We start from the raw sequence: 12,889 nt of genomic DNA, 5'->3' as shown, positions 1-12,889 counted from the left end.
GAATCTCTTTCCAGTTTTCACTTTTTGGGCCACATTATGAGTGCCCCTGATTTTTCCCCTTTTAGTTCATTCCTCCCCACCTCCCTTATGTGTTACCATTACAAGGGGTAATAGTTACTGCGACTTCAGTAGCCGCAGTCTCTGGGAGAAACAAAATGAGAGGTGTTGCTGCTGATCTCCTAATTGCAGCCAGGCTGGTAACTCCAGTTACCTGGAAGATCAGAATTACAGGGCACTTCAAATGATCCCCTTTCTTTTCAGGAGAACATGCAAGAAAGAGACAACAATGAGGGGCCTTTCTCAAGGAGTTGTGAATAGGAAATGGCGAGGGATACGCGAAGGACAAAAGGGACAAATGTGCAAAAATCTGATTCTCAAAAAATGCAGTGACTTTTGCAAATGAAATGACAATTTGCAAAACAACCTATGTACTAATAGGCCATTTAGCAAAAATCTGCAATCATTTTCTAAACAATATTTACAAAACAATATTTTTGCCAGACATTGTTTAGTCTACAATATTCTGATACATGTTGGTGTATGATGGTGGGTGTTGGAGTATAATGCTACATTGCAAAGCATAACTCTACAATTTACTAATGAGTAGAAGTATCTTTATGGCTTGGAAAATTGAAGAAAATGAGAGGAACAATTGTCAAAGAGATCAAAAATAGAACATTGAAATTTCAAGTCTGTGTACTCAAGGGTACAGAAGGTCAGCTACGGAAGGAAAAGTCTACGTTTGGAATTGTTTGAAGAGGGGGTGTCAGGTGTGTTCTGAAGTTGCATACTGGGGTTAGTTTCCTAAATTCATGTGTTAGAGACTTCCACACAGCGACTACTGCTCCAGTGAAGGGGTGCCATATTTGATAGGTCAGCCTTTAACCAATTTCCCTTATGCTAGAGGTTTAGAGGGCTCAAGCTGTGGCCACTGATACCTATGGTGCAGAATTGTGGGATCACAGTCATTTGGATGACCTGGAAGCGGCGGAGAATATTTTTCTAAGGGAGATGCTTAAAATCCCCCAAAGCTCCCCTTTATTTTTTAAGCATGACCTAGGGATTCAGTCTGTAGCCCAATTAATTCATCTGAGACCAATATTGCATTGGTTTCGAGTCTGGTCGACCCCAGAGTTGGCCAGTTATATAGAGGGACACAAGAATGTTCTAGCCAGGGCCCAGGGCAGGAGGAAGCTCCATGGTTGAGAACTTTGTAAAACAGTCTTGTTTTTTGTTAGGTCTTCAAGAGCACTGGCAAGATCCACACACTATTTTCCTAATTGCTATGAAAAAGCTGATGGCCACCTTCTGGAAACAGGAGAAGTTTGCACTGCTACATCAGGCAGACATGGGGAAGCTAACAAATTCTATATTGAATTCAAACCATTCCTGTCTTTTGAGAACTATTTGAATGAAATGTATTCCCCCTTTGCTAAAGCACAATATATCATGTTTAGTCTGTGGATTTTGCCACTAGCCACAGTCACAGCAAATTTGTAAAGATAACCACCAGGACAATAAATCATGCCCTGTATGTAGAAGAGCTGATGAAACGATAGATCATCTATTATTTTTGTGCCCGGAATATGGTAAACAGCGTAGTCAATGGATAGTCCCTTCATGTTGCTCCCTAGATATCAGATGCTACATGCTACAGGCTAGGGCTGAGAATATGTAGAGTTGATACGTCTCCAGTTGTAGGGTTCTCAATTGCTAACTACCTTGAGAGCATCTGGCCTATCTGGAGCATTATTTTATCTCTTTCCACTCCAACTCTAGTGTTAGCCTCCTCACTGACTGTAGACACTAAGGGGGTCATTAAGATGGCGGAGGGTCCGCCACCGCCAGCTGTGCGGTGGCGGTCCCTCCGCCATCGAATGGCTATTTCCCCCGCCATATTACGATGGCGGGGGGAATCGATGCGGCAAAGTGGTGGTCGCAAAGACCGCCTGCCACGGTTTGGTAAGGCGGCCCTTTTCCGACCGCCTTGTGGAACGAAAACATAGCCCAACATTGCGATATCCCTTTCCGCCAGTCTTTTCGCGGCGAGAAACCCGCCACGAAAAGCAAGGTGGAAACGGATTCAGGGTCTCGTAGCGGGCCCCCCTTCATCCCTGGGCCTTGGACAAGTGCACTGGGGGGCACCTACATATCCCTGCACCATGTGGCAGGCACCGCATAGTGCCTGCCACGTAGTGCAGGGTTATGCAAGTGCCTCATATTTGCATTGTGGCGGGAGTTGCTGAACGCATCCTCGCCACAATGCAAAGTATGGGCGATGCGACTGCCACAGTGGCGGTTGCATCTTAATTGGAGGTTGCGGGACCGCCGCCTTACAGACAGGCGGTCCCAGTGCCCGCTACGATGGCGGGCAGACTCAAGTCCGCCCGCCATCGTAATGAGGCCCTTAATATCGTTTTTTGCTAGGAGACTAGATTGTATGATAGTATAGTTTTTAAATCAGTGTTACTACTGATGTATTTTATGACTTTTTACTGTATTGTTTTAAAATAAAAATAATTGACAATTGAATATTTATCGGAACTGTGTTTTAATACTTTTATGGCCTATGACCATAATGAAGTATGCAAATGAAACAAGATTGGTCATTTTTTGTGGATGGCCCCGTGTGTGGCGGCACAGATGAGGTGATCCAAGCTTCCATAAAGAAGTCGTCAAATCTGTTTGCTAGGTGAGCAACATTGGCTGCAGAGTGGCATTCAGTGATTCGCCTTCTAAGGTGGGAGAAAGCGGTCTCTCTAGTTACAAAAGTCCACAGACTTTTATAGGGCTTTGAGCAAAGACTTTCATGCATTATGTGGGAATACATGATTCTCAGGGTTTGCACCAATGGGGAAAAAGTTAGAATAAAACGTTTTCTACAGAATACATTTGAGGATTCTCACAGGATAGTAATACATTGATATTCAACCATTCTCACAGTCTTTGCGGTAGAGTTAAGCTAGTGTATTGTTTTAACATAAGCCTGGGACAGTGGGAACTGTCCTTGATTCAGCACAATGAGAAACTTCTTTGAGAACACTTTCTGCTTAGTTAAGTAAACACTAGACATACTTTATTTAGAATGAGAACCAGCAGTTGTCATCACGTGATATATGGTGATGTTGAGGCAAGATGGTGGACAGTGTAAACACAACCAAATGATAGAATAAGCTCAGTTCCTAATGCTTTTTATTCACAGAAAATCGACTCTCACACTACAATGCATTTGAATGAAGGCCATGTATCTGAGTCCTGTAATGGCTGTCTCAACATGTGGTCCATATTGTGGCCCGCCAATTAAAAGGGTTCCTTTGGGACCCCCTGACATGCCCCTGTGCTCACCCTGGCCCTTTTATTTGTTTAAATCATTTTCAGAACGCAGGTACAATGTCCCCAAGTCTTGTAATGGCTGCCACAACATATTCTTTGTATTTTGGGCAGCTAATCAGGATTTAGTATACCACTTTAAATTAAGCATATCTGGACACCAACAGTCTAAATATACCTAACTTTTTAACCCCTTCATGCCGAACCCGAGCCATTCTTTCAATGATAATTTCTCAAAAATGGTTGAATGTATTTACAATGTCCGAGGCCTAGGATCCCTATTTCCTTTCCTTTCTTTTCTTCTAAGCGAGTGGACGACACTCTGCACACCTCCCTAGGAACAGTGTCCCCACCTTTTTGTATTTACATTGAATGAATTTACACCCAATCACAGTGTGGTGGAAGAAAAATATGAATGACACACCCACAGACAAATGGATGAAGTCTAGCTGAAACCCAAATATTTTATGCACGATTGTAGTGAAATCAGACGGTCTTGCCTATCACCAGACCTAAAATTCAGTTGGATGCTGGCTGCCAACCTCTTGCCTTTGCTAATGCTTTTATTGTAATGCTTTTGTAAATCTTTATTACAAATAGGGAGGGTTTAAAACTATGGAGGCTTGCAAAGACATATAGGTTGAGAGTCTTTCAAAGACAGATAGACAGATAATAGATAGATGATAGATAGATAGATAGATAGATAGATAGATAGATAGATAGATAGATAGATAGATAGATAGATAGATAGATAGATAGATAGATAGATAGATAGATAGATAGATAGATAGATAGATAGATAGATAGACATATGATAGATATATGATTAATAGACAGATAATAGATAGATGACTGATAGAAAGATACACAGATGCTGATAGAGGATAAATAGATAGATAGATAGACAGTTAGATAGAAAGATAGATAGATAGATAGATAGATAGATAGATAGATAGATAGATAGATAGATAGATAGATAGATAGATAGATAGATAGATAGATAGATAGATAGATAGATAGATAGATAGATAGATAGATAGATAGATAGATAGATAGATAGATAGATAGATAGACAGATAGATAGACAGATAGACAGATAGGTAGACAGATAGACAGATAGACATATAGATAGACAGAGACAGGTAGATAGACAGGAACAGGTAGATAGACAAACCAACATGATGGACAGACCAACATTACAGAGAGACAGACAAATATTTAGGCAGATACCCGTACCGAAGACCTTGCAAACTATACCGAAGACCTTGCAATGCATCCTCCTCAACGTCCGATCCCTCCACAAACACGCCACCAAAATCTGGGACTTCACGGACAGCACCACCCTGGACGTAGCGTTCTTCACCGAAACCTGGACCAGCACCATCTCGGGTCCAGACATCGCCATCGCCATTCGCCAAGGATACAAGATCTCCAGGAAGGACCGCCCCACCTGCCTGGGAGGAGGAATCGCCATCATCCACAAATCCACCCTCCGCCGGAGCACACTCCCTGACACAACCACAGACCTGATGGAAAACCTTCACTTCAAGATACTGACCAGCCCTACCACCACCCTCCGAGGAACCCTCATCTACCGACCCCCTGGACCACGCGGACCATTCACTAACTCCATCATGGACATCATCTCCCCGCATGCCATCGCATCCACCAATTACACCCTGCTGGGAGACCTCAACTTCCACCTCAACAACCAACTGGACCCCAACACCACATCCCTCCTGGACAACCTCCACAACATTGGACTCTGCAAAATCGTAGCCGAACCAACGCACTCAGCACGAGACCCCCTCGACCCCCTCTTTACAACAGGAAACTCCATCACCTTCAGCCACACCACCGAACTTCCGTCGACTGACCACCGATGCGTCCACTTCACCTTCAGAACACCCACCATCCACAGACACCAGCACCTGCTCCCACGAAGAAACTGGACCAGAATCACCGACGACTAGCTCACCTCCTCACTCAGCAACTCCACCCCAACCATCGCAGGAAACGACGACCCCAACACCTCAGTCCGAACCCTGCACAGATGGATCAACGACAGCGCCAAGACCATAGCCCCCCTCAAGAAAAACAACAACACCCATGCCAAGAAAGCCAGATGGTTTACCACCGAACTTCGAGAGTCCAGACGCACTTGCCGCCGCCTCGAAAAGGCCTGGAGGAACACCAGATCCACAGAAGCACACAACATCTTCATAGCCGCTACCAACGCCCACCACCAACTCATCAGAAAAACAAGAATAAAAGTGATTGAAGACAGAATCTCCACACACGCACACAAGAGCAAAGAACTCTTCAACATCATCAAGGAGTTCGCCCAACCCACCAGCGAATCGACGGACATTCCTCCCTCACAAGACCTCTGCGACAAACTCAGCACCTTCTTTCACCACAAAATCAAGAGCATCTACAACAACTTCGACGAAGACAACCAACACACTGAACCCCCGCCAACCACACCCGACACCCTGAAGCCAGCTATTGACAACTGGACAGCCCTCACCACTGAAGACACACTTAAGACAATGAAGTCAATCCACTCCAGGGCCCCCAAGGACCCCTGCCCCCACCACATCTTCAACAGAGCCACCGACACCATCTCACCCATACTCCGCCACACCATCAACCGCTCCCTGGCGACCGCCTCATTCCCCGATGACTGGAAACACGCCGAGGTCAACCCCCTCCTGAAGAAACCCTTGGCGGACCCCACCAACCTCAAAAACTACAGACCCATCTCCCTGCTCCCGTTGCCAGCTAAAGTCATCGAGAAAGCCATCAACAGCCAACTCGCACATTCATCGAAGAGCACAACATCCTCGACTCCTCCCAATCCGGCTTCAGAAAAAAACACAATACGGAAACCACCCTCCTCGCTGCAACAGACGACATCCGCACCCTACTGGACAAAGGAGAAACAGTAGCCCTCATCCTCCTCGACCACTCAGCGGTGTTCGACACAGTCTCTCACTGCACCCTAATACGCAGACTCCTCGACGAAGGAATCCAGGACAAGGCCCTCGAATGGATCCGCTCCTTCATCTCCAGCAGAACGCAGTAGGTCAGACTCCCCCCTTTCCTCTCGGACCCTACACCAACCACCTGCGGAGTCCCTCAGGGGTCCTCCTTCTGCCCTATGCTCTTCAATGTCTACATGGCTCCACTCGCTCCCATCGTCAGAACCTACGGACTCAACATCTTGTCATACGCAGACAACACCCAACTCATCCTCCCCCTATCCAAGAAACCCAACACTGCCAGACACAACTTTCAAGAAGGCATGGAAGCCGTCGCTAAATGGATGAAAAACAGCTGCCTACAACTAAATACCAACAAGACAGAAGTACTCATCATGGGCCCAAACCCCAATGCCTGGAATGACACCTGGTGGCCCCCCCACCCTCGGAAACCCACCCCCACAGGTCATGCACGCAACCAGGGAATCATCCTGGACTCCGAGCTCAAAATGGACCTCCAGATCAACTCCGTCTTGTCCTCCTGCTTCCACACCCTCCACCTCCTACGTAAGACTTTCAAATGGATCCCCCTTGAACACAGAAAGATCGCCATTCACGCAATGGTCACCAGCAGACTCGACTACGGCAACTCACTCTACGCTGTAATAAACAGCAATAAACCTAAACTGCAAGCTACAGAAAATCCAGAACGCCACCGCAAGACTGGTCCTCAACCTGCCAAAACAATGACACATCTCCCAGCACCTGCACACACTCCACTGGCTCCCCATCGAGGCCAGAGTCACCTTCAAGATGCTCACCCATGCACACAAGGCCCTCCATGACACCAGACCAGCATACTTGAACAGCCAACTCAATTTCCATGCACCCCAAAGGACCCTATGATCATCCCAGCTCTCCTACTCATGTTACCCCGCACAAGAAAGACCAGATCGGGAGGCCGCTCCTTCTGCTTCCTCGCGGCCAGAGCCTGGAATGGATTTCCGCTCCACCTCCGACAGACAACATCGCTTCCCATCTTCGCAAGAAACCTCAAAACCTAGCTCTTTGACAGACCCCCTCCTTGATGGACTGGAACCTGCCCCCCATCTCCCCACCCCCAGCACCTTGAGACCCTTATGGGTGAGTAGTCGCGCTTAACAACCGCCTGATTGATTGATTGATTGATTGATTGGGTAGATAGATAGATAGATAGATAGATAGATAGATAGATAGATAGATAGATAGATAGATAGATAGATAGATAGATAGATAGATAGATAGATAGATAGATAGATAGATAGATAGATAGATAGATAGATAGATAGATAGATAGATAGATAGATAGATAGATAGATAGAAGAGGAAATTGGAATAAAAGGCACAGCTTCAATTAGTTATATAATAGTTAAATGTCTCTATAAGCACTCACTAGAGCACTGAAAGCAGACTAGAATCCAGAAAAGCAGGGCATGCACACTGAAGTGGTTTACAAGTATAACTGTAGCCCTCAATTAAAATAGAGGCAAGCATGACATACTGGAGTGCAGTTCTACATGTAGTCAGATAAACAAATGCCACTTGTTAGACCTGGCACATTGGCATGAGTCTCCCTTCCATTTTTCGCTGTGCCTCATGTATTTTTTGCTGGTGGTAGCTGCTCAGGGTACTGTGCCAGTGCTGTCCAGTGCCACAGTGGAAGTGCTCCCTATTGTAAATTAATGTATGATTTGTGATTCCATGATTGGTTGGTTTGGTTTACTTGTCAGACCCTAGTACAGTGTAGCAGGAGTGCCCAGGGCTTGTAATCCAAATACTGCTGGTGGGCTTGCAGCACTGGTTGTGCCACCCACAGAAGCAGCCTGTAAACATGTGTCTAAGGTCTGCCATTGCAGAGCCGGCATGCAGTCTGGTACTGTCATGCTGACTGGGCAAGTGCACCCACTTGCCAGTCCCTAAACCTTCCCTTTTCTTCATATCAGACATCCCTATGGTAGGCCCAAGGGCAGGGCGCATTGTAAGGATAAGGTAGGATATGCCCTGGTGTGTGTGGCATGTTCTAATAGTGAATTACAGCCATTTGCGTTTTTCACTATTGCAAGGCTACCTGTTCTCCATAGGCCAGAATGGGCAATTTGGTTATTACATTTTATAATCCTAACTGACTCAGGGAACATGGTAGAAATTCGAATTTAGTATGCCTGAACTCAGGATGATAAAATACATCTTTTAGTAAAGTTGGTTTTAACATTCTGTGTTTGAAAATGCCACTTTTAGAAAGTAGGCATTTTCTTGTCTAACCATTCAAACCTGCCTCTGCTAGGCTGTGTGTATTCCTTTGTCTGGAGTTTGAGTGACAGGGCTGGGGAATTCCAGGAGACAGGGTGAAGTGTCCCAGTGGTGAATAGAGAGATCTGCATCCAGATGGGTGAGAGGAGTTGCACCTGGGACCTGAATAGGGCTGTGCCTGCCTTCCACAATGCTAGCTCCACCTCCTGGGGAGCGACTGATGTCTCTGCCCTGCACAGTGAATGAAGAGAAGGAATCCTGTCAACAAAGTGCTCCAGTGCTGTACTTGCCTTCCACAATGCTGGCTCCACCTCCTGTGGGGCGTCTAATGTTTCTGCCCTGCACTGTGAAAGGAAAGGAGAAGTCTGGTAAACAGAGTGCTCAGGAACTGGTTTGGACTGTTCAAAGGCCCCTCTGCCTTCAGAGAACAAAGCATTTCTGGGTATAAATATTGGGACCCTGATCCCAAGAAATTAGATCACTTTGGGAAAACAAGAAGAACCTCTGCTGAGGGAGGAACCAGAAGAAGCTGAGGAGGAAACTATCCCTGAAACTGGGGGATTGGCCTGCAGTGGTTGCCTTACTGCCAAAGAGAGGAGAAAGGAACTCTGTGTGTACTTTTGCTCAACTTGTGAAGGATCTCCAAGGACTTGGAAAAATGCTTGCCTCCTGCTGAAGTCTCAGGAACAACAGACTTCACCCCCCAGCTCCCCAGAGTTCTTTGGAAGTGGCTGCTGCTGTTGTTGGGCCTTCTGAGAGACTGCGTGTTGCAAGGAGCTGGAAGCGCGACTCAAGAAGAAGCGTGCCACAGTTGGAGCTGTTGTCGTCGCATCTCGTAAAGTGTGTCGCCGCTGCAGCATCGCATCGAGCGAAAGCGTCTCGCATCATCCAGGAAGAGTCTCGCCACGCCGAAGAAGCGTGTCGCCATCGCAGCCATCGTAACTGACGCATTGCACCGCATCAAGAGAAGAGTCTCGCATCGAGGAAGAAGCGTGTCGCCATCGCAGCCATCGTAGTTGTCGCATTGCACCTCATCAAGAAAAGCGCCTCGCATCCACGGAGAAGCGTGCCGCCGTCGGAGCCGCTGTCGTCGCATTGCGTAAAGGTGTGTCACCGCTGCAACATCGCATCGAGCGGAAGCGTCTCACAAAAGTCGGAGAAGAGTGCCGCTGCCAAAGCCGCTGTCGTCGCCTCGCGTAAAGGGTGTCGCCGCTGCAGCTGACGCATGGAGTCGAGTCTTCTCGCAACATCGGAGAAGCGTGCCGCATCTGGAAGATCTTCACGTCTTTATTTCTTTGTACCAAAAACTTTATCGCATCAACATCGTTGCAACACTTTCATTGCCCTGCGTGTCGCATCTAAAAGGTACATTGACTTAAAGTGTCGCATTTAAGAACTTAAGAGAACTAAGCAAAATCCTACCATCTAAAGTAACAGTATTGTGTGTTTTTGTCGTTTAATGGTCATGTGGTAAATCTATATAAAGAATACTTATTTTTTATATAAAACCTGTGTGGTGTCCATCTGTAGTGTTGTCACTTGGTTACTGTATGTGTTCACAAATGCTTTACACACTGCCTTCTGAGATAAGCCTGCCTGCTCGTGCCACGCTACCAAGGGGGTGAGCAGGGTTTATTTGAGGAGTGTACCCCCTTACCCTGACTAGAGGAGGAGGTCCCTATTGTCACAAGTGCATACCTGTGCCAACTAGAGACCCCCAAGTCTAACACCACTATAAAAGCAATTTACACCAACATTAGCAGGAGACAGTAACTGATAAAGGTGGAATGTGCCCTCTGTTCAACTCTTGTAGAAAGTGGCCTGCTATTACAGTAGGCTCTATAGACAAAGGCAACACTAAAGTAATAATAAACTAAAAACAAAAACTCTGGCACTGAAGGGAACTACCGATGTGCTCCTTGTGAAAGAACAAAATGCTGCCACTCAAAGTGAAGCCAGAAGTTGGCTGAAGTAAGTTGACCAATTGCCCCATGCTGTATGCCGTAGCAGATGGAAGCAACATGTAAATGACGCAACAACAGACCAATAGTTGAAAAGAGCTGGCTGAGAGCCCATTTAAGTAAGTATACTATCCATATTATTTTAGTAAAATCAAAAGGTCTTCACTAGTGCCAACCTGAAAAACCATGCTTTCTGAGTAAACTTCTTACTTTTTTGCAAATATGATTTAATTCTGGTCAGCCATTTCCAGAAACAATATTTCCTGTGGGAATTAGCATGGCAAGTCAAATGTTTGGGACCCCCACCCCCTTTTTTCTTGGTCCTGAATGAAGGATCATGCCCAGATCTCTGTACTGGGGTGAATGTATGACATTGTTCTGCATTCTGTCCATCAACTGTTGTTTTTGCATTTGTCACCCCGAGTGGGACGGGTATGCCAAGACGTGGGTCCTGTGCTCTCCATGCCACTGGAATCAAGCTATCCTGGCTGAAGAGGGGTGAAACCCCGAAACCGGTCATAGGATGCTTTTTTCCAGTCCAGGGAGGACCTGGCTTGGCAGTTCGGGCTGGACTGTTTCCATGAGGCACAGGGTCAAGACTGATTTGCATATGGATGGGTTCAAACTGGAATGGCATGGTGAGCAAAACAATGATGGATTTAGGCCCAGATCTCTGTACTGGGGTGAATGTATGACATTGTTTTGCATTCTGTCCATCAACTGTTGTTTTTGCATTTGTCACCCCGAGTGGGACGGGTATGCCCAGACGTGGATCCCGTGCTCTCCATGCCACTGGAATCAAGCTATCCTGGCTGAAGAGGGGTGAAACCCCGAAACGGGTCCTAGGATGCTTGTTTCCAGTCCAGAGAGGACCTGGCTTGGCAGTTCTGGCTGGACTGTTCCCATGAGGCACAGGGTCAAGACTGGCTGGGTTCAAACTGGAATGGCATGGTGAGCACAAAAACGATGGATTTAGGCCCAGATGTCTGTACTGGGGTGAATGTATGACATTGTTCTGCATTCTGTCCATCAACTGTTGTTTTTGCATTTGTCACCCCGAGTGGGACGGGTATGCCCAGACGTGGATCCCGTGCTCTCCATGCCACTGGAATCAAGCTATCCTGGCTGAAGAGGGGTGAAACCCCGAAACCGGTCCTAGAATGCTTGTTTCCAGTCCAGGGAGGACCTGGCTTGGCAGTTCGGGCTGGACTGTTCCCATGAGGCACAGGGTCAAGACTGAATTGCATATGGCTGGGTTCAAACTGGAATGGCATGGTAAGCAAAAAAATGATGAATTTAGGGCCAGACCTCTGTACTGGGGTGAATGTATGCCATTGTTCTGCATTCTGTCCATCAACTGTTGTTTTTGCATTTGTCACCCTGAGTGGGACGGGTATGCCCAGACGTGGGTCCCGTGCTCTCCATGTCACTGGAATCAAGCTATTCTGGCTGAAGAGGGGTGAAACCCCGACACCGTTCCTAGGATGCTTGTTTCCAGTCCAGGGAGGACCTGGCTTGGCAGTTCGGGCTGGACTGTTCCCATGAGGCACAGGGTTAAGACTGATTTGCATACGGCTGGGTTCAAACTGGAATGGCATGGTGAGCAAAAAAACGATGGATTTAGGCCCAGATCTCTGTACTGGGGTGAATGTATGACATTGTTCTGCATTCTGTCCATCAACTGTTGTTTTTGCATTTATCACCCTGAGTGCATTTGAAACTTTGAAGGAGCTGAGGAAGATTAATGTTTTTGGGGGGAAAATTTACTGGAAATTCATTATAAAGCCCCAAATTTATTTGCAAAACAAAAAATACTCTTCCTAAGGAAACTCTGATCTAACTAGAACTACACAGTGGGAGTTATACGTAAGGTAGAGTTCCTGCGGGAAGAAATGTGTTTGTTTTGCTAATAACTTTAGGGCTGTTTCACAAAATGTTCCAAAGAAAAGTTCATCCAAGTTTTCAGGTGATCCATCAAGTGGGGGCAGAGAAAAAAGTGTGGGGGGATTCGGGGTCCCAAAACACTTTCTCCCCAATGCAATTTACATAGGAATTTACAGCTGAACAGAATGAAACCAAATTTGTCAGAAAGCTAGATCTCTACTCAGAGAGAGTGTCTTTTGTGATTTGGTGTAAATCTGTTCTGCAGTTTAGAGAAATTAAGGGTAAAAATATAGCAGTATCCAGCACAGTTGGACTCCCACTGGAGTCTTGTGGTACAAAAACAGCAAAATATTCTGATTGTATAGACCCACGTGACTCAGATCTGTGATTGGCTAGCCACAACTTGAAGAGAAATGTTGTGGCCGCCATTACAGGTCTTTG

The 12,889-nt window shown here is 46.4% G+C and overlaps 1 protein-coding gene across 2 annotated transcripts in view; it reads left to right on the top strand.

Moving 5' to 3' along the window:
- The window catches only part of LOC146812807 (alpha-2-macroglobulin-like protein 1), a 747,116-nt gene that overhangs the window by 208,629 nt on the left and 525,598 nt on the right, over window positions 1–12,889 (top strand). The window lies entirely within an intron of this gene.

The sequence above is a fragment of the Triturus cristatus genome, chromosome 7 (assembly GCF_964204655.1).
Source record: "Triturus cristatus chromosome 7, aTriCri1.1, whole genome shotgun sequence".
NCBI classification, from domain to species: Eukaryota; Metazoa; Chordata; class Amphibia; order Caudata; family Salamandridae; genus Triturus; species Triturus cristatus.
Note: the sequence above shows the minus strand (reverse complement) of the source record. Positions and strands in the feature narration are given on the sequence as shown.